This window comes from Thunnus thynnus, chromosome 3 (assembly GCF_963924715.1).
Source record: "Thunnus thynnus chromosome 3, fThuThy2.1, whole genome shotgun sequence".
Lineage (NCBI taxonomy): Eukaryota > Metazoa > Chordata > Actinopteri > Scombriformes > Scombridae > Thunnus > Thunnus thynnus.
In genome coordinates this window covers 21,330,699-21,357,808 of record NC_089519.1, presented here as the reverse complement: position 1 = coordinate 21,357,808, position 27,110 = coordinate 21,330,699, and the positions used below count along the sequence as shown (strand labels likewise).

The window sequence follows — 27,110 nt, the reverse complement described above, 5'->3', positions numbered from 1 at the left end:
AGTAATAGATAAATTGTGGGTCTGCTAAACTGGTAATCTACCGGCCACTGGGTCTCTGCCATCTGCATCAGTGTCAGGCTCAAGTGGAGATGAGGGTGGGGCAGTTGAACAGGTGGCTCTGCTGTCGGAGGACTGTGCCTCTCTGCCTCAGGTTCATGATGAAGTTCAGCTGAACTAGTAGTGGCTGCTACCGCATTACTGTCCTCCTGCGCTTCACTGTAAGTATCGTCTTCTCCAGGCTCTTTGCTAGTAAGCCACCTTTTGAAAGAAGTGGAGACATACACACACACACACACACACAATTAATTTATTTGATTTGAATAAAAAAACAAAGCCAGGATGAGGCCACAGTTGGTGGGGGTTTTGAGGCCTGCTAGAGGTCGGAGGCCCCCATGTTTGTAGCAGCCTAAGTGAAGACTGTTAGCAGTATCATGTAGTTTTAAATGCTAATGCTAAAGCTATCTTTATGATTGTTTATTATCCGACATTTGTCAAGACAATAGTGTTATCAAACAAATCCATATACAGTGTCTTGCTGAGTATAAGTGTAATTATTTTACAATTATGTCTGTGACAAGAAAAGACATTTGATGTTCCCCACTTCGATTGGAAATATTTCTCATATGATCCTTCTGATTGCTGCTGTGCACATCATTTTTGTATTTGTCCATAATGACTTCTGACTACCAGTACATTTGCTTTGAAAAATAACTGCTGATAATAATGAGAAGCATATGCCTAAGCAATGACACAATAAATCATTTGGAGCATCACATCAACAGTTACGCTGAACAGTTATCACAAGTGCCTGATGATTTACAAACATAAATCTATTGATTTATGGGACGTTCAAATTCTACCTTAAAAGCAGAGATGGGCACTCGAGTCTGCGACTCCTACCTGAGTCACACATAAATATTCTTCCGACTTGATTTTTGACTTCGACTTAAGAGTCTTTCATAGTGAAATGAGGAGCTGAACTATTATGTAGGAGCAAAGCTTTTTTTACCATCCTTCCTGATTCTTTAACGCGTCATAGCGCTCGACTGCCAACCATAAGTGTGTGACATTGAAACAACACACAAAACAAGCTGTGTTGGACGCATCATGGCACCCACAGCAGGATCCATACCATACGCTGTAGCCTTTGGATATAGAGATTTCAAAATCCTTGGTCTAAACCTTGCATTGTGTGAGGAATGTGGGAAAAAGATAAAAGACACCGGGTCGACCACGTCCAACTTTATAAGGCACTTGAAAAGGCACCCAGATAGGTCAGTATTGCAGATAACATTAGTCCATAAGATGGCTAATGTTAGCCTTGCATTAGCATTAATGTTATTGCTGTTGTAATGTCAGGTGTGTTGGTTAGTGTTAGACTCATTAACTTTGTTGACATAATGTAATGCTATTTCTTCAGGGTAACATGTTTAACTGAACGGCACTCTGACAACACAAACTTCCTCATGGTGACATTATTCGCAAAACTTACAACCTGTTATCTTGTGTGATAATCAAACGATGATGTTACCAATTTAATTGTTCCATATGACACAGTTGCAAAAAGCTAATAGATGTATCTAACAGTTTCGCTCTCCCTGCCTCCAGCCAGGACTCTCTAATATTTGTGTCTTTATATTAAGTCTCCATGTTTATCTGCAGGTACACACATTTCAACAAGGGAAAAGTTAGAGTGGACTGTGGCAGCTCAGAAGGACACAGCACCATTGAGTCTTTTTTTGACTCAGGACAGAAATGTGCAGCTGTACAGTTTGAGCAATCAAATAACAGGTCAGATAAATGGCATAGATCTGTGGGCTGTGTTTACATGTGTGTGTTCTTACCCCTATGCCTTTGCCATTCAGTGAGGCAATGTTTGCACTGATACCAGCATCTGCTTAAGTGAAAAACACAGGTTTTCATAAAACGTGTGTTATCTGAGAATTTTTTTCTTTATTTTGAATTGGGCCATTGTGCTTAGAGGGTATAATTTGCAGATAAAATTCAAAAGGAGAAAAAGCTCTTGGAATACATATTAAGATGGAAACATTAGAGACTTGAGACTTGACCTGGACTCTAATTCAAAGACTTCCGACTTGACTCAGACTCACTTTCAGACTTTACATGGACTTGGATGTTGTGACCCCTGAACATCTCTGTCTGAAAGTACATGTTGCTGTGGACAAGCAAAAGGAGTTTTCATGAGACCGAGAGCGCACAAACCATACATCCCGTGTGAATGAGAGAGCAGCTTGTTGAATTAAACATCAGAGCCGTGGGTGGCATAAAGGTGGAAAGGTCACAAAGTGCTACATCCATCTATGCATGGGTACAGCTCTGCTAAGAATATATATTTTTTGCAAGATTTCCAAAAGCATATACTTTGTAATTATGTCTTCATCCATATAGTACTAAATAGAATACATTACAAATTAAAAAGGAGTCTAGGTCAATCTAGAGTACACAGAGGAACCACTTTGATGAAAAAGACAGTTGTGATGGATTATTGAGGTCATAACTTTTAATGCTGAGCTTCGATCTCTAAATAACTGCTTTTTATAGTTGGGTTGATTTAATAAGAAGTTGTATGATACTTCCTTAGTCTCATGGGACTTTGTTGTAAAGTTGTTTTCAACAGAGTGCTTCTGTTTACTGTTTCTGAGTATCAGGGCTCAGTACAATAGTATCCTAACAAACAGCAGGCCTATATTGGCCAAAACTTTGGCAATAACATCCAGGTTATATTAGTCGTATTTTAATGATCCTTTACATCCCTCTATTTCCTAATTAATTCGAAGCTGCACTATGCAATTGTTACATGTTTGCCTAACAATTATATTTATGATTGATTTATCTGTTGATTATTTTCAGATCTTTCACAGGCTAAACAAGTAATTGATTAATTGAAAAAAGAGACCCATTTCCCAGGTGCCTTGTTTAAATTGCTTGTTTTGTCCAACCAAAAATCCAAAACCAAAAGATGGTCAAATTATAATTATACAAAACAGAAAAGCAGCAAATTATTCTGAAATTACTATTGCTTGTACCAAATGATAACAAAAGGGTGGACAGGCAATAAAACAGTTCAATAAAAATTGGAAATGCAGAAGAAAAAATGGGCCAGACTTTAGTTTGAAATCCATCTATAATAGATATAACAACAATTGTCAATAAATACGGTGAATTCTGTTTCTACGTTTGAATTTTATGTCATTCTGGATGCTCTGTATCTTGATGTATCTAGCAGCATACACTGTACTATGGTGTGGAACCAAATACTTTGTCTAAATGTTATGTTAAACATAGCAGAGTCAGCATTTATACATGAAATAAACAGTATCCACAGACACAGAGGCAATCCTCTTTGACAACAAGAAAATGTGTTTATACACTGTTAAATGAGAAGATAAATATATTTGTTCAGTTTTGATTCTAGAGAAAGAAAAGGGCTGAACAAGAGTGTCGGAGGCCTCATATATGATTTGTCTGTCATGAAAATGTTGCAGAGGATTGCGTAACTCTTAGCAGACAGTTGAGCAAGGATTTGAATTTGATTTATGCATAAAGGCCTTGAAACGGACAACTCTGCAACTGAGTTGGTTATTCCTGAATGAATAAAAGAAGCAACATTTATGTAACTGTGGCTTAGACACAGCTACATGTTTTGTATTGGTCAAGGTCTGGAGAACAGGTTTTCATTTAAACAAAAAGGCTCGGTGCTAGAAGAAAAGGCTAAGGATCAGTGGGTGCACAATATCCTGCTCCCTCGCTTTTGGCACAAAAGATACTGAATAGAATTCAAATCCAAATATAGTACATGGGTTTTTTTTCCATGGATCCAACATAAACACATCCACCATAAATCAATTAAAGTAAATTTAAAAATTGTCATTCATTTTTCAAATTTAATATGCACTTCTCCTTCAAGACAGCTGAAATTATGGTAGAAAGATCGTTGTCATGAACTGAAATTTACTTGATTGTTTACATTACACAAACAGACTTCCCCCCACAAGTCATTTTCAGTTTCACAAGATGCAGAGTTGAGGCATGCTAACTTTGAATAAGTTCCATTATAGTGCAGAAAATAAGCAACTAGCAAAATGCATTATCCCTCCAGCGTTATTAACATGCTGCTGCATACATGAAACCTGATTAATAATTAAATCTTTATTTATCTATTTAGCAAAATGATGTCAGTAAGATGGAGGCAGTATACATTATGCAGATTGGACATTGCCTTTCAAGGAGAATTAATGTGGCGTAGTGAAGTCAGCCACCGTGATATCTATATATGTTGACATTTTCATTTAGAGGAGAGAAAATGGTAGGTCTGTCGCTTTGTGCCACTGTTCTAGGGGTGACAGGATGATTTCCTTTGGGGGATTCTTGTCTCACTTGCAATAATCTCAAAAATGGTGCATGAAGTGAAATGGTAACAGTGAACTATTTTTTCCCTCCATAGTTTTTTAAGAAAAAAGATGAGGGGAAGAATTCATGAAAGGGGTTGTTCAAGGATTGTGGACCCTAACAGGAAATGGTTTGCAAATTGTAAATGCAGAGGTCATTTTGGAAAGGTTAATATAATTTAGAATTTGGTAGTATGTGCTATTAAAATTAATACCGTTATTCATATTCAAAAAGCTGAGGTAAAGAAATTACTGTAGGGATCAGTGGCCTTGGGTGCAGGAGGCCCTGATGTAAGAGAGGAGTTGCATCGTCCCATTCATTAAAATGAATAGAGCCAAGCGCCTGTCCTCACTTTCTTCTCCAGAGACATAGCCAAGTATAATTACACCTTTCCAGGTGAAGGAGCCCAGAAGCTCTCTGGTGGCTGAGGAAATTACAGTTGCACAGTTTAATTTAAGCAGACAATAACCTTAAATCACATCATCTTACATCACATATGAGTGAGCGACTGGTGAATGAATGCAGTGGTGCTGTAATATGGACAATCTGAAAGACATTTAAAACATAACCTTCACCACAGCCTTATGGTCAACATTAGTGTGAGAATATTGTCCCACATTGTAGAAAAAGATGACATATATAACAATACACAACAACATTTGGTCTGAGAAATTTCTGTAGACATGAAAATATGTGAAAAATAAATAAAACCCACTTTAGTAGGATCCTTAATATTTTTAGTATTTATGGTCATGCAAAGCAAACATCCTACTACTGCTGCTTCACATTAAAAGCGTTTAACTGGCAAAGCATATGGTGGTTTTTATGAAGCTGCCACAGAAGATGCAATGTGCTTGTCACCGCAGGAAGCGCGGACAGCAATCTTTCTTGCATATACAAAGTAAGAAAACGGTCCTTTTCTCCCTTTATTCATCAGCAGATCATTTTTAATTTCTGCAAGGGAGTGACAGAACAAGAAGAAGCAGCCACAGAGAGCTGTTAGATGAAGAGCTGCAGGCAACAGGCTGCACACCTCCAAGTCACAAAAAATTGCCATGCCAACGTCATCCAACAACCCTTGTTAATGTTAGTCAATGTGCAGTCATGACACACAGTTGATTATGCTACAATCAGTTCTCCAAAACCCAGAGAATTAGAGATTGGCAGGTAAAATCTCTGATGTGACCAAGATGCAGAATGAATTTGCTTCACTTTTTTTAATGTGAGACTGGCTTACAGATACTTTTTACACTCCAGCAATTTCATGGCGGAACCGTAAATAGAAACAGTAAGAAGTAGAAAATAGAAAAAAGCCTTTTTCCAGCATTTCAAACTATTCCATCAAAACTTTAATATTAGTCTAAATGTGCATTAAATGGGCCAATACATATTCTTAACATGAAGCCCTTAGCGATTCAGATGAACCTTATGCTAAAAGAAATGCTTCAATTCAGGTAAAATCACCCAGATATTAAGGTACGATTACTTGCACAGAAATGGCACAAATGGAATAAAAAAAAAGGGGCACAAATTCTTGCAATGTCATTGTTTTGGGAGATGCTGAAGGTGGCAACACTTTTTATTACCTGTAATATCATCATTCACTTGAGTCCTACTTGAGTGAGATTACCAGATTACTCACGAGAGTTCAGAAGAGAAAATAAATCTGACTTGTTATGGAGCAGAATACAACGGCAAAGCTGTGCAGTACACAGTAAATGTTTTGAGTATTCATTATGAAGCCAAATGACCTGTTTACACAATGTGGAGACCATTAAAATACACTAGTACTGCATGATTCTACTACAGTGACAGATTAAAAACCATTTTGGCTGTCTTCTATTTTTGGAATAAATGGGTTTTGACCCTCTTGCATAACTTTTCTCTGTGGTTCTGTTATAAATATTCTGTCCTCCTCCACAACTACTGTATACTGTATAACGCAACCATAAGGGCCACACTGCAAAGACATTAATTTCAGTCCTTTCTAAAAGCAACCAGACAAATCAAATAAAGAATTGAAAAATGGTGCAAATAAAGGAAAACGGGCAACGGTAATACAGGAAAACAGTATTTTTTCACTGCTCTTTCAATATATACTCCTAGGCCCTGGTAGTGTTGTTTTATGGTAACAATATTTATTAAATGCCCTTCTCCTCAAGGGATGATTCTTGGCAGAAAACAACCATTTTATACTGCATCAACACAATTTTTATACACATACACATTCATTAAGTAAGGGTAAGTAGTAGCTGTCTGAAAATTGAAATATGTATTACCGTTGTCCTGGGCTTGGTCTTAATGTTCCCTCTGAGGAGGTTATGGGAATTATCAAACATGAAGAAAATTTACAGCTTTTATTTATTTAATTTTCAGCTTTTATTTAAGTCCCTTAAAGATACTCGGTCACAGTTCTACTCCAACCTAATTAATAACAATCCTGGCAACTCTAAGCATCTTTTTTCCACCATAAATCATCTCTTGAAGCCACAATCATCTTCCCCAGTTGAGGCTACAGAAGAGCCATGTAACAGCTTCATTGACTTTTTCAGAGACAAGGTCAACAACATCCGCTCTCTGATGTCCAGTTCTTCCTGTCTGCCTCCTCCTTGTCATCGACCCTCTGTCTGGCAGCTCGCCGTCTCTACTCCGTTTTACTGGCGTCAGGCAGAGCCACATTGAAGAAAACCTCAGAAAGATGAAACCGTGTACTTGTGCCCTGGACCCCATTCCCACAGCTCTGTTCCCTGATCACCCAAACTGTCAACCTCTCCCTTCAAACCAGTAGTGATCCATCTGCCCTTAAGTTCTTGCCAGCTACAGACCTATCTTCAACCTCCCATTCATGTCCAAGGTGTTGGAGAAGGTGGTGTCTTCTGAGCTTCAGGACCACCTTAAACACAACCTATTTGAAAAATCAAGTCAGGTTTTTGTTCAGCACACAGCACTGAAACAGGTCTGCTCAGGGTTGTGAATGACCTGCTGATGGCAGCTGATGCAGGGTCCCCTTCTCTCCTAATTCTCCCTGACCTGAGTGCTGCATTTGACACTGTGGATCACACTGTCCTCTTAGAGTGCCTCCACACCACCACTGGACTGTCAGACTCGGTACTGGTTTCAGTCCTACTTTTCTGTAGGACTGAGTATGTCTCACTGGGAGGATGCAGGTCTAGATTGCAACCTGTCACCTGTGGTGTTCCACAAGGATCTGTTCTTTGTCCCATCCTGTTCTACATGCTCCCCCTTCGACATGTCAACAGCAGATATGGGATGTCTTTTCATTTCTGTGCTGATGATACCAAGCTGTACATCAAAACTACCCCAAGCCCTTCTGCAGCCATGTCACGCCTCAGCACCTGTCTTAAGGAGATAAAGGCCTGGATGAGCATAAATTTCCTCCAGTTGAACAGCAGCAAAACTGAAGCTCTCCTTATTGGCACTCCACATTAGATTCAGTCATCCTCGATACCTCATCTCACCTTTGATGGCCCAGACATTACCCTTTCCTCCTCAGTTACTGATCTGGCTGTTAGGTTTAACCCTCAGCTGACTTTTGATGACCATGTAAGACATCTATGCAAAATCTCTTTCTACCAGCTCAAAAATATTTCTAAACTCCACCCCTCTCTAACCCTGTCAGATGCAGAGAAACTTGTCCACGCCTTTATCTCCTCAAGACTGGACTACTGCAATGTGCTCTTCACAGGGATCCCTGGCAGGAGCATTCAGAAGCTCCTAGTACATTCAGAACAGCGCTGCCAGGATCCTGATGAGAGTGCGAAAACACAAACATATAACAGCAATTCTGTTTTCATTGCACTGGCTCCCTGTCTCCTTCAGGATTGACTACAAAGTCCTGGTACTCATATATACAAATCCATCAATGTGCCTCTCTACCTACAGGTACTGATCATACCACAAACCTCCACTCGCACCCTCAGATCTGCCAGCAGCTTGCTCCCCGGGGCCACAGCACTATGCTCCACACCATGGGGGATCGAGCCTTCTGCTCTGCTGCACCACACTCGTTGAACAGCCTTCTTGACATCTGAGGGCAACACAGACCCTAGTCTCTTTTAAAAAAAAGGCCTAAAAACCCTTCTATTCAGGAAGGGTTTTTCATCTTTACTCTTATTACTATTTTCTTGATGTTGTGTGTTCTATGTTATTAATACTGTAGCACTGTGAGTTTTACCAGAATAAAAAGTGTGGTACAAATTAAATGTATTATTTATTTATTATTTACTTTAATTTTCAACATTTTTCAAAAAAGCCAAGTGTTAAAACGAATATCACGTCCTTCTCTACTGCTGATCAGTTGAAGGCTTCTGTTTCCTCTCCTCCAAAAAAGTACATTTTCTTCTTCTTGAGCTAATTTGGGGCCTAATTACACTGACATTGCAGATCAGTACAATAATAATGTATGATTGCAAACAGTAGACAGATGCAATAAAATGATGTACAATAATGATAGCCATAGTGATAGAATGCATGACAGATAGGTAGCTTTATACCAATTACTGTAGTCTTGAGTTTATTTAACATTGCAGTAAGGTTTTAAGACATATGTATATTAACTACACAAAATGTCTGATGTTTAAAGTGATGTTCAGACAACATGGAGATGGTGGTAATCTAGAAAGCACTAGAAAGGCGAATGGATGAGGGAGGATTAAGAGAAATTCAGTATGCAGTCAATAGAAGCAGGTAATTTAATTATAGTTATGATTTCCTTGCATGAATTTGAAAGTATAAACATGTGTTGGTACAGAACTTGGACTGACATTTTGAAAGATGAAATATTTAAATTCTAAACTTCAGAACAGCACTTACAGAGCTTGAATGGTTCAAATCCCCAGACTGTCTGGGAGAATGTGGTGACTAATACTCCTCCTCCTTGCAGGGACTGTGTTATACGCTGTATCTGAATATTATTTTTATTGGAGGAATGTGAGTATTTGCACCAATATACCAGCATTTCTGTTAGATTGCTCCTATTATTTTCATCTCTACAGGATCATACATGTGCTTTTTTATGTTTAAAGGTAGAATTGTATTTCAGCAAAGTAAACAGTGGTGCTGTGGAAGGTGACTCCTGCATAGGAACTGATTTTTAGTTCAGTGTTGGATTTGACCTGCTAACACCACTGCAACACTAGACAGATGAGTTATACTTCATCAGTCTGTTGTGCTTTAATTGTATGCCCCATAGTTATTGTGTTAAGATTCTTTCATACACTTATGTATACATTTGCTACCATGATGTAAGGAAAAAAAAAAAAGAAAGAGATGAAAAGTTAAATATTAATTGCTAATTTGTAATATACTTTAAAAGCTATTTGTGCGGTAATAACCTTAAGCCTGGCTATGTCTATCTGTTTGTGCTTCATTTTTTCTCATCACTCCCTGTCACAATGTCAGCTGAGTCTTAGTCAATTTCTTCATCATTGTCTGCTGTCTCTCCTGCCGTGTACTAACTTGCCTGTCATTTCAGATCCTGCCCTGCACTAACCCTTTTCTCGCCATCCCCATCACCTGATCTTCCTCCACTGTCCTGCACACCGGTTTCTACTTCCCCAATCTGCCCAGTTGTATTATCCCATTTATTTTCTGCCTGATCGTCTTTGGTGCCACAGCCATTAGAGGTCCAACCATTTTTTTCTGCCATGCTGTTAGCCTGCCTTTTATGACCCTTTGACTGCCTTTTTGGACTTGCTGCCTTGCCTGCTCCCTTTTTGATTAGTCTGACTGTTGCCTGCTGGATTTTTGACTTGTACATGTTTAAAGGTTTGTAGTTGAAATGGCTTTGGTGTGTCACTGAAAAGTAGTTCACTGAGCCTTTCTTCAACTTGCTTGATGTCATCTTCAATATCAACTATCCACCAGTATTGGAAACAGAAGGAGAAAACATAAGCAGTCCAAACTGGCCAAGAGTAGGGCTGCACCTAAGGATTATTTTCATTATGGATTAATCTGTCGATTGATCAGATTCAGACGACTTTATTTATCCCAGAAGGGATTAGTTGCTTCTTCCCTAATATATCAGAAAAGGGTGAAAAAAGTTAATCACAAATAGAAGAAAGGAAATCAGAAAATATTCACAATTAAGAATCTGAAACCAGAGGATTTTGGCATTTTTCTTAAAGAATGACTCAAAATGATTTAATTGTTTATCAAGATAGTTGGCCATTAATTTTCTGCTGATCGACTAATCGTTGCAGCTCTAGCCCAGAGTTTGACCAGTGTCCTAGAAATGTCTCGCTAGTTATGTTACAGTTTGTTCCCTTATTAACCTTATTAAATTATATATTTTTTATATTATTGTCAACCATTTTCCAAAATAGTGAGTTGGTACCAATAACATTTACAGTCGGTTGTTTAATTTTGCTTTTAATACCACACTGACATGAATGGAAAGTATTGGCTGCTTGTAAGGTAGAAAATTGAAAAAGAAAGTCTTTATTTAGAGTCTCAAACATGCTGAAACTGTTCATATAGTTCAGGAATGGAGAAAATGAAGTTAAATGCTCCTCAATAATTGTGAATTCCATTCCTTTGCAGAGGTGTTATTCTGGTGACCAGTCATTCTGATTACAGCATAACAGCACTGATGTTGCCGCTCCCCTCTTCTCCAAACCCACTGTATCCCCCCCTTGAGGGAAAGAAAATATTCAGAGAAAAGATGAGAAGACATGGAGCCCAGCAAGAAATAGCCAAATGATAGTGACCCTGCATGACAAGGGCAATGTGCCCAGAGGCAAAATAAACGAAGAGCGCTGCATCTTCATGGTGACGTTATCCCATAAATAATTAAACAGTCCATTCTTAAGGAATAAAAGGAGCGTGAAAATGTATCAGGGTTTGCACTGAGTCTCTCCCTCAGCCAACAGCTATATTCATCACAGCTTCTATAATGTTCTTAATAAGCATCACCCAGCATTTGTTTCAAAATAATCAATGTGAATAATCAATGAGAACGCTTTAAGGAAAATTCCACTGTCAGATATGTTTGTCCTGTTACCATCAATCTGTGATTTGAATGCATTCAAGAAGTTATCTTGTGATAAAATGCAAAATTTACTTTTTTATTTACCTACATTTCCTCAACCATTCTCCTAACATACTTATTAAACATGATTCTTCAGTGATTGAAAACTTTTCCGGATGCATTCCGACAACCCAGAAAGAGCAAATATAAGCATGAATTTGCTTAAGGTGAGTTGACTTAAATATAGTGTAAAAGCCATGCAAGGGTACTATGGAAAAAAATAACAGTGGCACTGAACATTCAAAAACATTATCATCAAAGGTAATTGTTATTGTCAGTATTCTATTTGGCAAGTGGACCGCAGATACATTTTAAGATTACTTATAGCTTTATATCTCTGGCAAGTTGATTTTCATATTGTACTGAATTGTAAACCAATTGCTGCCTGTAGCAGAAGAAAAACAACCAATTTCTAGCAAACAATATTGACAATGTTTGTTAGTACCATAATTTCAGGCTTACTTTTACATGAATTGTAGGGTGAAAAATCACCAGTTAATAATCATGAAAAAAGATGAAGCAAAAATGATTTTCACTATGTTTTTGAAATACACAGAGAACTCAACATAATCTTTAAAAACAACTATTTGTGTGAAATGTTTAATTTGTGACTGACATGAAACTAACCACAAGGCTGTGCAATTGAAGTTTAGTAGATACTTTTGATTTCTACCTGATGTTCTTCTACCTAGATGAATGAGATGAATCCACACAGATATGAGCTTCTCCAAATACTGTCTCTGCATTCAGGAATCCCTATCAAAGAAATATACAGCCTTCTGTCAAAATGTTTTCTCAACCTGATGCTTGACCAGTTTCTGATTTTTTCTTCCTGTCTTTGGTCCATCCCTAGTGGCCTGATTAAATTACAGCAAACAAAGCTTGTTGTGGAGAAATCATTAAAGCTACAGTGAATTGATGCCCCCATTTCCCCTTTTTCTTTATTGTATACTGCTACAAATATGCTTTCCCACCTTTTCAAGAAATTGCATTTACAACCAGGTTATCAAATAAGTACTTTCTTCCTGTCAGCCTTGGCAGAAAACCTCTTTTCAACCCTCCCTTTAAAGATCACATCTCAGCTCAGATACAGGATTACTGGTGTTGAATTAGAAGAGGATTAGACATGGGCTGACAGGAATAAAGGCATTCTGTACATTGGCTCAGAACGTTGCTAAGGACTTTGATATGGGAATTAGGGATAACGCAATAACTGCAATATTGCAATACCGCACTAGAGACAAGTCAACCGCGGTGGATGGCAAGCAACCGTGCTATATTCACGTTTTTTCTTTTTTCATGAGGATAGGCCCCTCTTGTTTTACACTTCAATGCGTATGTTTTAAATGTTCAGCAGCTCCCCTGGTCCGGTCCAACTCCTGAGGATCCTGTCCGCCATATGCAGCACTGAGTTCTCGCTCGTGAGGCTCCACGGAGCCTTGCACAAGCCTCCCGCAGCTAGCATCCAGGCTAACAAGCTAACCTGGCACTAAGCCCTCATAACAGAGCTGGGCTCGTGGGGTCGGTGCAGATGCTCAGTAGTTAAAAATACACCTGTATGAGTGCCTTGTCTCAGTTATGTATAAACTCTCCTGGGTCACTGCATGGCCAAGTAGGCTGCCATTTAACCTGCGAGGAAAGGTAGTTTTCCAACAATCATACAATCTAAAGGCGCATCCAGCCAGACTCCATTCATAGTTTCCTTCCACAACATGATTTAAAGTGTTCAGGTACTGCAGCTCCATTTGGCCAACACATAATCAGACTAACATACCTTGATTTTCACATACTCACACACAAAAATGGCTCTAATGCTGCATATGACCACACACAGCACTGTTGAGCCATCCAAAATCACCGCAGGGGAAATTCTGTCTCAACAGCCCTAATGGGATTCAGGTTTGTCTCCACTTGTAGCAGCAAAGAGTCTGTAAAGGAACACCTCTTGAACAACCTTTCTCTCACATACTTATTAAACATGATTATCCCTGGGTGAGATCTTACTTTGTGGCACAGAAAGCACCTTGACTTTCACATTAGCATCAGGTACACACAGATGTGAGTTGATGTCTCTCTGAAGCTGCTCTCAGATAATGTCCCTTCCAAAGTGATTAATTGATGAGATATAAAGTACCTTTAAGTCATAATCCAAGCGTTTAACATTTAAGGCCACTGACCGTACTGTCAGAAGTAGTCAACCACACAAAACTGCCGGCGGCCCATTGGAAAAAGAAGATGCCATTCTTTAGTTATTAATTAAGAAGATGCGAGACGAAACCTTCAAACAGATAAGAGGTTTCAAAACAGACTTTCAAAGACTCTGTGGAGATAAAAGAACACCTCTGCAAAATTAATAAACAGGTTTCTGCTTTACAAAACGAGGTTGGAGACACAAAACGATATATCCGGGAAACTGAAGAACACAAACAAGGCTTGGAAGCAAGAGAACAAACAACCAATCAACCGAGCCTTGTCAGATTATTTACTTAGTTCTTGACAGAGAAGACAGACTATGTGGAGAATAAAACTTGACAAAACAATGTGCAGATGAAGGTGAAGGAGAGAAGTGGTGGAAATTACATGGTTGGATTTCTCAGTGACATCTTGTCCAAACTTCTGGGTATCCCAGTTTAACAACTAAATTGTTGTATCCTGCTGGTCACTAAAGAAAAAATCTACAAGAGAGGATGCTACTTTATGATCTAGTGTGGTCCGTTTCTTGCCGTGAGACATGTGACAGACTGTTCTGAAACAAGCACATCGTCTACCAGAGGAAAAATACTTATTTTGACCAGGACAAAATGATGGAAAATGTATATATGTCTGAGAAGACAACTCATCTTAAAACAAATCCAATCAGACATCATCTATCCAGCGAAGCTTAGAGTGTTTTGGAAGGATGAAGGATTTATGTTGATATACATTTCCCTCAATGAAGGTGAACAAGCCCCGTATGAAGTTGGAGTCATCACAGAAATTCAATACTGGAACAAGCCCGCCTTCATCTGACCACCGACACCTCGAGGACTGCAGGGTTTTCCAAGAAAAGGCAAGAGAACAAGACAACAGATCTACTGCAAGAACTGATGACTGTCACTGAAAGTAAACTCCCACAGGTACCATCATGCTGACTATAGAAATATCTCACACATTTACATGTACAGGTTTAAATAACCACCTGAAATAAAAATGAAGATACAGGGATGAATTATAGGCAACAAGTAAAATCTACTTGATACATTTTTATTCAATAGTTATTATTATTTATTATTATTATTCTCTGGCTAGCTGTTTTTAGTTAACCTCAAGTAAGATCACCCACGCTATTTTCCTGGCCAGCCAATAAGCATACAAACGTAGCTGCTAATTCAGCCCTTAAACAATCTGTCAGTTGCCATTCTATACCGGTGGTGGACTTCATCACTTGAAGTACTGGACATAAGAATAAGCTCCAGTGACATATTTCCTGCAAGTCCTGGTCAACCTACATAACAAACAGTGTTATCAATCTCTTCTCAACTGTCATCTGGATAAAACTTGGCATTGAGTCATCACTGGTGACGCACAGACTGAACTTTCTCCATACTTTCCCCAAAACAGAACTGATTAAATCATTGGACTGCAGCGAAATCATTTCAGTGCTGATATGGGTGCATTTATGGGTGAGTTTATGCTGCTGTGTCTGTGAGCTCGTGAGGAGAGGATGTTGCTGTTGCTGCTGTGTGCCTGTGTGTGGTTATTGTGCCGTTGTGTTGGACTGTTGTTGTTTTAAGTAGACTTACTGATATTTTTACTGCTTGTGTTTTGTTGCCAGTATGTATAGTTTCACGTTAACGCTGCTGCAGTTGTGTCCGCGCATGCATGTTTGTCAGGTTGTGCCAGGCTATGTTGCCATTCTCTCTAGCAGGTTTACTTATTTTTTCTTTTTTCAGTTTGTTTGCATTGATGCCTGTAATGTTTTTCTTGACTTCTGGCTACACTACTGGTGCAGACACTGATCCAGCATATAGTGTGGGTGGGCATATTTTTGAACTTTGGGCAGAGCCAGGCTAGCTGTTTCACCTTGCTTCCAGTCTAAATGTAAGATTAATCGCCTCCTGGCTCCAGCTCCATACTTAACACGTAGGCATGACAGTTGTATTCATTTTCAAATTTCCTCATGTAATTCTCAGCAAAAAAAAAGGCTTATTTCCCAAAATGTCACTACTCCTTTAAAATATTTCAAACATCATAACCCAAATCAAAAATTGATCATAACTTAAGATATGTAGTGTATACATTATACTTGCTTTCTTGCCAGTGTGACCCAGGTCCTGGTCTTGGTTGATAAGTTGACAAGGACATGTAGACTGCCTCCTGTAAGCTAGTATGTCCTCTTTCAGTTATGCGTCTCTTTGAAGGCCCCCTGAGCTCGGAAGGCCAGACAGGGGATCAAAGCCAGAACAGAATAATTTGTCCGGCACGCCTGTCAGTTTTAAGAAGATCTAAGAGTTTTCATCTATAAACAAAACACAACAAAGGTAACACAGAGTGAGAAAAGCAGTAATGAAAAAGGTGACACGCTTCCCACTGCAGCCTTTTATCAGATATTTCTGTTGCCACCAAACATTAACATCAGTCTTCTGCAATTCTGCAATGGTGTGTAGAGATTCATAGATGGGGGGGGGGGGGGGGGGGTAATTACTTGAGATCCATTTCAAGCGGTTTTCCTCCTGTCATATACAGTTAAGTGATTTTTCATTTCTTTTCTTTTTTTTCTTTATATGTTCCATAATTAACACATGGTCATCACTTTGCAATCTGCTATAAAAAGCTTTATCTATGGGTGCTGCTAGTTTATCAGCCCATTTCAAATTGATGATTATTAATTGTTTATGGATGCATGGGGCAGGGGGTGAATTACAGGAAGTAAGCATATTATATTGGTTGTCACATTTGAGTGCATGTAGACTTCATATCTGCTGTGCTTCAATGATTACTCATTAACATCCATTTATCATTTAATGTCAGGCTCGTTCATTCACTCCTAGATTACGTAAATCGCCTCAGAGCATACTACAAGTGCATGCTAATGGTTGTGCTGTTTCCAACGGCAGATGTGGTTTGAAGGAGCGACATTTTTTAACATTTTGAAGAATGCCTCTCTGATGAAGAAATATGGTGTTGCTGTTAATGTGTCAGGTACAAGCAGCTACCGTAAGCACCCTAACCGAAAGGCTTATGTCATTGTTGCATCAAAATCTTTTTTTTTTTTTTTCTGGATTTGTTTATCCACCCACCCATTACTCATTTTTACTATTAATATTCCACTATCAAGTCACAGAATTTTCTGTAAATAAAGCAATCTGGACACTTTTGATACCAGAACATAACACCCTTTCCAGTTAAAGGATTGGTTCACAATTTTTTAAGTCTGGCCTTAAAACACAATAGTCAAGCTCTTAAATGGACATTGACACATGCTTTTCTGTAATTATTCTTTCTGTTCATACTGGCCATTAAGAGATCTCTTCATAATGTTCTCAATGTTACTCAATTTAAGTGATGGGGGACAAAATCTACAACTCTCCATCCATGCAAAAATGTATTTAAAGGTTTATTTGACGCTAATATGAAGCTTCAGCCATCTTTTTAGTGCCAGATTCCCTCTTTTTGTTATTTTCCTTCCACTGCAGCTCAACAGGAAAACACTGTCAGTTAAGATACAAAGGATTTTTTTTACTAAAAAGACTGTAATTGTGGAAGATATCCACTTTATTTGACTAACCCTCATATTATCTTTAGATAAACTTTTAAATACATTGTAAATACAAAATGAGGACTGTGGATTGTGTCCCCCATCACTTACATTATAAATACATTTGGAGAGAAACTTCTTTCTCATTTCATACTATTTGCCCAATTTAAAAATCATAAAGCTCATTTTGTCAGCAAGCCTCACTCTTGTATTGGCAACTTTGAGCTTTTCTCAACTATGGCACATAAAAATTTATCTGTACATCATGATTTATGGAGCAGCAACTGATAATTTATTGATTAATTAGTTACAGGATTTTTATGTGAGAGCCCTGATTTAATTATGACTCTACTTTGTAGAGCTGCACAGAGATTAAAATTCCCTCAATAGAGCCATCACATACTGCCCTACTGCTGCATCTGAGTCATCGGCTCTGAGCCTAGCTACTGTACTCACGTTGTACTTCCTGTGTGTGTGTGTGTGTGTTTTGTGTCAATATTCTCTAATATGTTGAAGGCAAAATGTAATTTAATTTGACAAGTGTAATTTGACTATAAATGTAATTTGGATCCACAGTATGAATCTGTATTAGCCCATACACTATTATCATTAGACAGCTGTAAGAGTAGTAGTAGTATTTATAACTTAACTCCTGCCGTGCAGTAATAAAGATGAGATAGGGAGAGAAACGTCTCATGTGAGCCCTATGTATGTGTGCATATATATATATATATATATATATATATATATATATATATATATATATATATATATATATATATATTTAACTTCAGATGTATCAACTTATATCAACAAGGAAAATTTTTATTTAAAAATCAAATATAAACAAAAAGAAAAATGATTTTAAAAATACTGTACTGAAAGTACTTATTGTTTATAGATTTTATTTAAGTCAAAAGAAGACCTTATCTGCTGGTAAACAGTTTCTTGCAGCAGGATACAATAACTTTTTGATACCTTTTACATAAAATGTGGGTGAAAGTTTGTTTAAACATGTCTGCTCCTTTTGAAAAACCAATGAAAGAAATATTAAAAGGTAAAAACCTAAATAAAAAAAACCCACATATATAGTATATTTTATTTAAGTGGCATGAAAAATATTGATTCTCTAGGAAATTAGCAAAGCTGTAGCATATGTATGTGTAAACACCAACACATCCTTATAATGAAACAACCACATAGGTCAATTGTACCTGCACTCGAGAATGACTCTTAGGAGTGTTTTCTAATATGCCGCCTCTATCAGCAGTAATCATAAAAAAATAATCATGTCAGTCAGTCTCCTGCAGCTAAGTCCACTTTTTGCCATCTATCTATCTAGCCATCCATCCAACCTGCATCCCCCAAATATGAATATTTGTCACCTTATATTGACATCATCCGAACCGCATCACTTCCCCAGGTCATACTTACAATATGGCTGCTAGATGGCCATAGTTTTTGCCAGCTGAATTTTCGACGTAAACTGTCGTTTTTCTTGTGAGGACGGGCTGGTATACACATATGTGTTGTGCTCTGCAGAACATCCAGAGCATACTATGCTGTGTTCACTGATAACTGTAAAAAATGCAGTCAACTTTTTCCTCAGCAACTTTGTCCAACTCCATATGCTAACAGGGCAGCTGAGAAATGTAATTCCTCAGACATGTTATTGTTTGTATTATTACTGAAGAGTGCTGCCCTGACATAGGATTATTGTTGCATTACCTGAACCTGCATCCAATTCATAATTCACAAAAGATTTTTGTGGGTAAGAACAAATCAGTGGCCTGCACAGACATTTTTCTCATTCAGTTTTTACAAGTACAAAAAAAGGAGAATAAGTAAAACATTCAGTAATAGCGTTGTACATAATCTCATAAGGAAAATTTCGCCATATTTTATGTGGATATCCAGTCAGCGTTGATATTATATGTAGTCAGTTGAAGCAATACATTCCTCAGTGTATTGGCGTTGCTGGTGAGTGAGTGAATGGTTGAGTGAGAGAGCGAGTGGCAGGAAAGTGACAGTGAATGCGAGCAGAGCAGAGAAAAATGTTAGCAGTAAGTTGTCAGTCTGGCAGTAAATGTACAGTATAGGCTACAGTGTGTCAGTTAATAAATGCTGCAGCTTCTCAAGACCAAGAAAAGTCACGTCTTTTGTTTCCCCAACTGCTGGAAAAGTGAAGGGGGTTATCTCTAAAGTTAGCAACAGTGGTTAGCCTACCCTGCAGACGCTAAACAGAGAAATAGAGAATGGAGAAATGTGTCTATCCTTGTAACAAACTGGCCACAGTTTCACACATTGACCATACACAGTCAGTCCAGACATATACTAGGTTTTGACCTTGTCTTGTTGAAAGCAACACTGGTAGAATTGTCATTTATGAAACACAGGTCTGTTAGAAGTTTTCCACTCTGTAATGTTGAAGTACATGCCCAAGAGGCAACACTTTTCCTACATGGTCATGAGGGAAAGAGGGCAACTTGCTGTTTTGGAGCACAATAAAAATACTGTGTAGAGGAAGCCTGCCACCAGCACCAATGGTAGAAAACACATACATATTTTGTTGTTGTTTTTGTTAAATATAATAATCACTACTATGACAGTGTGAATGTGGACAAGTTACATTGTCACCTATGTCCCAAATTGTTCTCCTGTTAACTTTTTAAATAAACTGAACACTTCAGACTAACCATTTCAAAGGATTGTGCTGAAAATATGACAGTGAGCACAAGTTCATCCAAGTCTTCATCTGTTATGTTTCCCTAAATATCTTTATGGTAATTTCAGGTGAGGTGCAAAGTAAAGTTTTTTAGTGCTGGAGGACCAAGCAAAGTGTTGTGAAGACGGTTTATGAACTTCACACTCACAACTTCAGAGCATATCTTGTTGAACTTGTCCTTGCACAAAGACAGGACCCTACCATTGCCTACAAAGTGCAGATGTCATCACTCCAGCTCCCTCAGCCTGCTCTTCCTCAAAACACTGCAGCAGTCCCAAAACCATCCAAAGAGGAAACAGCTGCAAAGTACCAGTCCTGATTTTCAAAGTGATGTAATGAGAAGTGTAGCAAAGTGGCTGAAGACAGATAAAAAAATACTGCACATTCAATTATATTGATAGTTTTTCTTAGCCATGCAAAACCTGGAATAGTCACTGAGTTTGAAATGAGTGTTCTTCAAAATGTCTTTTCAGGCAGTCCTGCCAGGCTGCAGATAGATCTAGTTACCTTTGAAATAACACATCTTGGCAATGGATAAAACCCTGACATTTACTGACAAACTTTGTTTTTCAAAAATATAATAAATATTTTGTATTATGCATTGATATTTCATTTTTTTTTGTCTTTATTCAATTTTTACTATATGCTTAGATTTAAAAAAAAAAAAAGTGCAGAACAGGTTCTCTTCAATTGTCTTGTTTCCAGGGTAAAATAGGTTTTGAAAGCACCTATTCCTTCTCTGTTAGAAAACCCACCTCAAAGGCAACAGCTTTCCCATTCTGCCACAAATGGTTTTATTTATTCATAACCATATATAACCTTCTCCCCCCCAGGTATGATTTTGCATGCATCTGACATAGGTGTATCTGCAGCCAATTTTTATAGTCATTATTGTGAAAATAAACAATTCAATTTTATATATATATATATATAAAACAATTTCATTCAAACTAACACGTTACATGTTATTCGATTTCCAAATAAATGTTTAGCATATTGAACATCATACTTTGACAACAAAAAGTCTAGATCAGTCTCAACAAGTTTAAAGGTAAAAGTGTCCATAGTTAGTGTAACTTGAATAGCTATTGTAAACACAAACAACACAGTGTGTTGAGAAAACCGCTTGTCGAACATTGCTGTGTATTACCACCCTGGCCTACAGCTATTACTTTGTCAAAACATAGTGATGACTGACAAAAATACTCACTCAACGGTCATCTGCCCTCTCGGCCCTGCTGGTTTTGGTTGTCTTTTCCAGCTTATCTTCAGTATCCTGAAGAAGGTCTCCAGCACACCTCCGTCCAAGTGAGGAGTAAAACTTTCATGCATAGGTGGTTGGCAGAGTTGGTGTTGGCGTGAGCATCCAACAAAAACTGCCCATGCTGAAGTTCATTGCAGCGGAATTCTTCAGTTTCTGTTGGCATCAGAGGGCAATTTAAGCAAAGGCACCACCAGTTGTTGTTTGCTCTCGGCAGCTCAGGTTCTGGATGGTCTCCACCGGCCATATCCTCTTGCATGGCTAATGCAGCCTCTGCCTCTCTCCGTTGCATTTCTTTGCCCATACACCCTGGCTCAAATAAATACGACTGAATATCCAAGTCAGACAAAACACTGTAAAATGTATCCTCGTCCATAACATCCTCTGCTCTAATGTTTTGGGATGCCATTTTCGCTGTTGGAAATGTAGCTAGTTTGCAATACAAGCGAAGAAAACAAGGGTTTGTTTTTGAGCGGCATCTAGAGAACGCCCCTTGGCTACCCAGAAGCGGAGACTAGAAATCCAAGCTGAAATAGCCCGTAGGTCTTACGTGCCTCCAACTACATCACTGTACACATCAAATGACGGTGGTGATGCCAGAATAATAACAGATTTTGCAGCTGCTTCCCAGAGACACAGAGAACATTAACAACAACTGTTGTTTTTTCTCACACTATATCCCTAATTCAGATAGCTAGAGATAAGGTTGAAAATTGGTGAATTGGTCCTTTAACATGAGTGTTTGACTAAATTTGTTTTGTTTTGCTACAGATTTGCAGTCTGCATTTAGAAGAGGCAAAATAACAAATAACTAGACTAGTTGCATTGCAAGGTCATTTTGGTCATAAGATTATTTATTTCTTCATTTAAATATAACTATATATTTTTTAAATACTTTGTGTTTTAGTCCTAAAAGCAGGCTGAGTCAAACCTATGACTCAACAGTCCCCTGAGTCACAGGGCACTGTGGCCATAATAAGTAGGCTATGACACCATCTGTTTATTTCATCATTAGTGGTAACAGCGACATCAGAAGGTCAATGGTCGCCTGAACAAAGGAGAAGGCCCTTTAAACACTGTGTCCATACAAAGTATATTACTCCATCATCCTGGGGAAGATACATGTCTTCAGCAAACACTGCTCATAACACCTAGCCATGATACTGTGCTACCTCTTTCCCCTCATGTACCTTATTTAATTATTCATTCTCTGCTAGTGTCTCTTGTATTATTGAAGATTTGCCCAGCTGACCAGTAGTGCAACAGATAAGCTAATTATAATATCAGTGCCACTGAGAGTGCTACAGTACATACAGTGTACATACAGTACATACAGCAGTGGGTGGCTGCTGTGGCCTTTAATGACAAAATCCCCCCCCCCCAAAAAAACCCACTATAATACTGCCTCAAGAGATTTATGTCATCCAAATAATCTAAACACATTTACTTGAACTTGATCATGTGATCAAGAAAAGATATGAAGGGTGATTTCATATAAAGTATAAAATATAAATTAACAGACAGCATAAATTATTCGACATGGGGACGCTGTGACATGACTATATATGTATTCAAGAGAGAGCACAGGGCAACTAATCAGACATGTTTAAAGAGTATCTTAACACTCCCTCACAATCTTTGTTTTGCTAGACTCCAGTGGTTCAATCTCTCACCTCGCTGTAGTGACATACAGGAGCAACAAAGCACATAGAGGTGAAACATGCTTTAAACTTTCAACCAGAGATGGCAATGAAACACTGCTTTTCAGCCTGTGTTTAAGTTACTCTTTAAACAAATTCACTCACCAAGCACTTTATTAGGAATACCTGTGCAATCAAATGCAATCCAATACAACAGCTCTGCCATAATTTCTACTTTTACGAAGCTTATACATTTTCTGTTTTTGTTGACATTGTCAGAAAGGTGATATTTCTACTTTATGGTTATTATTGAGGTCGCAGTGGATGGTGGTGGTTTACTAGAGTACATTATATTGAAAAATGTTCCTAATATTATGTCAAAATATTAGGAACACTTTAAAACAATATAATTGTCCAAGATGTTGAACGGGCACAGAGTTTTTAAGGTGAAATAGACTGGTCACCAAGTTTTTTTCTTCGCTCCAGGGTTGGTTTAAGTTGTTAAAGTGCTGCAGTCTGCATTGGTCAAAAGGTCTAGTTTGTTACTGCTGGAGATCGCTGCTACGCTCTGCTAATGTTAGTCTGCAGGTGATGGTGTGTACAGTTTTCACAATATACTTCACGCTCGTCTGCAGTAGATGAATTACGAGGTAACTCGCTGTAAACTGTTAGGGTGCTGAGCTGCCCTTGCAGCTGAGTTCCGGCTGTTTTGTTCCGTCAACATAAAGCTATTAACTAATATTTAGAAATCAGTTTTTTGGCATTTGTGAATTGATTAAAAATCATGATTCTTATGTGAATCAATTTTTTCACCCACCCCTTCTATAAGGGACGCAATGCATGTTTGGCCACTGACATATTTGAAAATATAGAACATTTAGTAGATGGAAGATTAAGAGAAAAGGCTATTTCTATTTTTATTTCCTCTGTGGGGATAAAGTAGCAAGGTGGGAAGAGGTATTTTAGGTATCCAGAATTCCTGGAGTAAAAGTCCTGAGTAATTTTCTGTATAGACAGTGACAACTGGATCACCTCTGAGGTTTGGACTGTCATTAAACTCTACCATTTAAATCATCACCAAAAATGAGCAACTGTGTTGAAAAAAACAAAATATCTTCCCAAGGAGCATTACAGTATGAAACATCCATTCACTGGGCTTAACATTATTTTGCCTGTCCTACGAGCTGAAGCTAAAGGTGTACTTTGTAGGACTATGAAAATACTGTACATACCCAATACAGATGAATGTGGTTAAATGTGGTCAGAAGGATGCTCTGTTGCACCTGTAACCACACCCAACAGTGGTGTTGCCATGTCAGCAAATACAATATTTTCAGCAGTTAATAAGATGCTCTTTAAATTCATCAGGAGACTCATGATTTTATGTATCATTGAGGTTTCCTTCAGTTCAGGTTACCTAGAACCTGAACTGATCCAAAACACAGTGCTGGTTTCAGAGTGCTGCAGTGGTATTGAGTTGACAGAGAGCAGGCGGTCCTTTTAGGTTTAGTTTATGTCCACAGCTTCTTCTGAACTGCATTAATATATCTCACATGACATGTTTGTTTACCCTTGCTCTCTCTCGCAATGTAAATATTAAACAGTATGCAGTTCTAGTAAAGCTTGATCATTCAAGTACACATTGAACACAAAGAGAGACTCTGATCAGTTTTTTAAAAGGTAATGGGAATGGACAATCCTGTGCTTATTTATACAGTATAAAGCATGTGCCTGCCAGAATGGACTGAATCTCCAATAATGTTTTTCTAGTTTTGTATCACTGAAATCATAAATCAAATTTAATTCATGCAGTGGAGCAAAAAAAAAAAAGTCAGTTAAATAAAATACTGGTGCTCAGTATTTCATATTTCATGTTTAGTTTTTATCTCAGTTTTTTGATATTCAGCTCTGGCTTTGGCCATGAATTTTAATGTCATCATTTATACGTACATACATACATCTTTGCAGGTTTTTATTTTACATAACTGAAAAGTTGCAAGGAATATTATTCATATAATTTTAAAAATAAAATTTTAATTACAGCAGTGATTTCCACATTACATAATAAATAGCTGTTTTAACTGCCTACAGTAATTTTACAAGGCCTGTCAATATGGTGATGCTGAGTCTATTTGATCACTGATCCATTGTAACTTCTCATTTTTTCTTTCTACAGAGTTCACTGCAGAAAATGAAAATTCTACTCACATATTAACATAAAAAAAGTCTATGAAGACCCCAAATGCATTTTCCTTTGTGTGCCGTCGGTAACACAAGTTTCTCAATTTCATTTGAAAAGGCAACCAACCAATTTTCTCTGGCTGAGGCACTATGATTCAAGATATGATAGAAGACATGATAGAAACATTGTAACCTCAGTGGACAGTAATGACAAGGAAAACACTGTGCTTAAAAATTTAGAGAGCTGCAGAGAGCATGACGAGAACAATTATTAGAAGCTGAGTTGTGTCAGTTATGTAGCTAACACAACAGTCTGTTGGACAGCCAGGCAGCATAGTTTCACTTGTGGGTGTCACTTGACTTTGAATAGACCAGACCTCTTTGCAAGAACTGGCTTGCAGATGCATGAAAGGCTCCCACACATTTGATGTAGATCAGGACAACAGATAGCAACTTAAATCTCCTGAAAACTTTCTTTCAAATGATGAACGGGTGGAGAGACACTTCATCACGGATGATGCTTCAGGAGATTGATGATGCTTCAGGAGATGAAAGTCACTCAGAGGTGGAGTATCAAGATGTCTACGCTATTTTAGTTGGCGACACTGGCCTTGAGTACCAACTCCCACTGCATCATAAGTGCACATGTCATCTTCTGAATCTTGTTTCAACAGCTGACGCCACTGCTGCAGAAGCTGGCTGTGAAACAAAGAGGCGGCTCGCTTACTCTGCTTTACCTAAATGCCACGCATTGTGGAACAAAACTAGATCTACCATGGCTTTTGAAACCAGAGCATGAATGCAAAGCGTATCTCTTTAAATCAAGTGACACCTTTGACACCTGTTACAGCTCTCAGAAACCTAAAAGGAGTAATAAAGCACATGTTCCCTGCCCATGTCTACAACTCATAGTTGTTATACTCGCTAGTTGATTCCACTATAATCAAGGGTCAATCAGGCTGCAATAAGATTTTTTTTTACAGAATATGCTAATGTGATGAAGCTGGTTGTCATGGCCCTGAACATCCTCCAATGGGAAGGGTTCATCTCTACATGTGAGCTTGCTGCTGCCAGCTCTGTACCAGATGCAGATGAAATTGGAGACACCTGACCTGTCCATGAAGCATGGGATCCAGAAACACTTTAACATTTTGGAGTTCACATAATAGACCCTGATTGCTGCAGGTATATCCCTCCAAATATCAGGATATCATAGAGGAGAGCATCTTAAAAATGATATGTTACTAGACAGATGGTAACTTTTTCCACAGGGCTTCATTACATCACAAACACCCTGACAGCTGATGATGCCATCTTAAACGGCGGCCTCCGTGACACAAAGGACTTCTTCACATCCATGAAACTCACACACAGGAGGGTTGAACCTTTCGTGTCAAGCCACAGGAGGAATTAATCTTCAGCTGTCCTTTCCTCAAATTAGAGTGTGTCTCTCCAAATCAACACAGCTGTGTTGCCTTTGTCTCAGTTGAGCAGAGACGCCAACCTCAAATCAGAATATGTAAGAAAAGGTCTACACATGTACCTGTTTTCTACCATGTTTGGAGACACAGATCTAATTAAGCTCACTCAAAATATGACTGAGATAAGGAGAAAACATGTCTAATTTATAGTGTTGCCAAACAAGTCTAAGCAAAACTGCAAAGGCGTAATTGAAGCACAAAAGTAGGGATAACTGAGTTTCTGACTAAGGATGTACCGATCTGATACACTGGATCATTATTAGCTTATTAAGTAGAATTGGTATTGGCCATGACATGACTGATTGATTTTAAATACAGTTTATCCATCATCATAAACTGACATGCTATCAGTCACATATAATCAGTATTTTGGCTGCAGACTCAGTTTTAGTGCCACCATAGCCCCTGGCCTGATGTTACTTTACATAAAAACACAGTTAGGTATAAAGAAAAGGAGAGTGCTGGTATTGGATCGGTATGGGCAGGTAATCTGAGTTGTGCTATTAGAACTTTAGTATCAGGAGAGAAAAGTTGGATCGGTGCTTCCCTTACATTGACCTCTATGGGATTCTTATATTTGTTTGCCTCTTTGTTTACAACAATGTTTCTTCTGTTTTTGCAAGAAGC

At 38.3% G+C, this 27,110-nt stretch overlaps 1 long non-coding RNA gene across 3 annotated transcripts in view; it reads left to right on the top strand.

Moving 5' to 3' along the window:
- LOC137179769 (uncharacterized) overlaps nt 1–12,362 on the top strand; it is a 261,190-nt gene extending 248,828 nt beyond the window's left edge. The window contains exon 6 of one of the 3 annotated variants that reach the window (XR_010927869.1): nt 9,905–12,362. This is a non-coding gene — a long non-coding RNA (uncharacterized lncRNA). Of the gene's footprint in view, nt 1–1,662; nt 7,215–8,313; nt 8,634–9,904 lie in introns of those variants that run through there. The other 2 variants (XR_010927870.1, XR_010927871.1) reach the window with 2 other exon arrangements.
- The last annotated feature ends 14,748 nt before the right edge of the window (nt 12,363–27,110 follow it).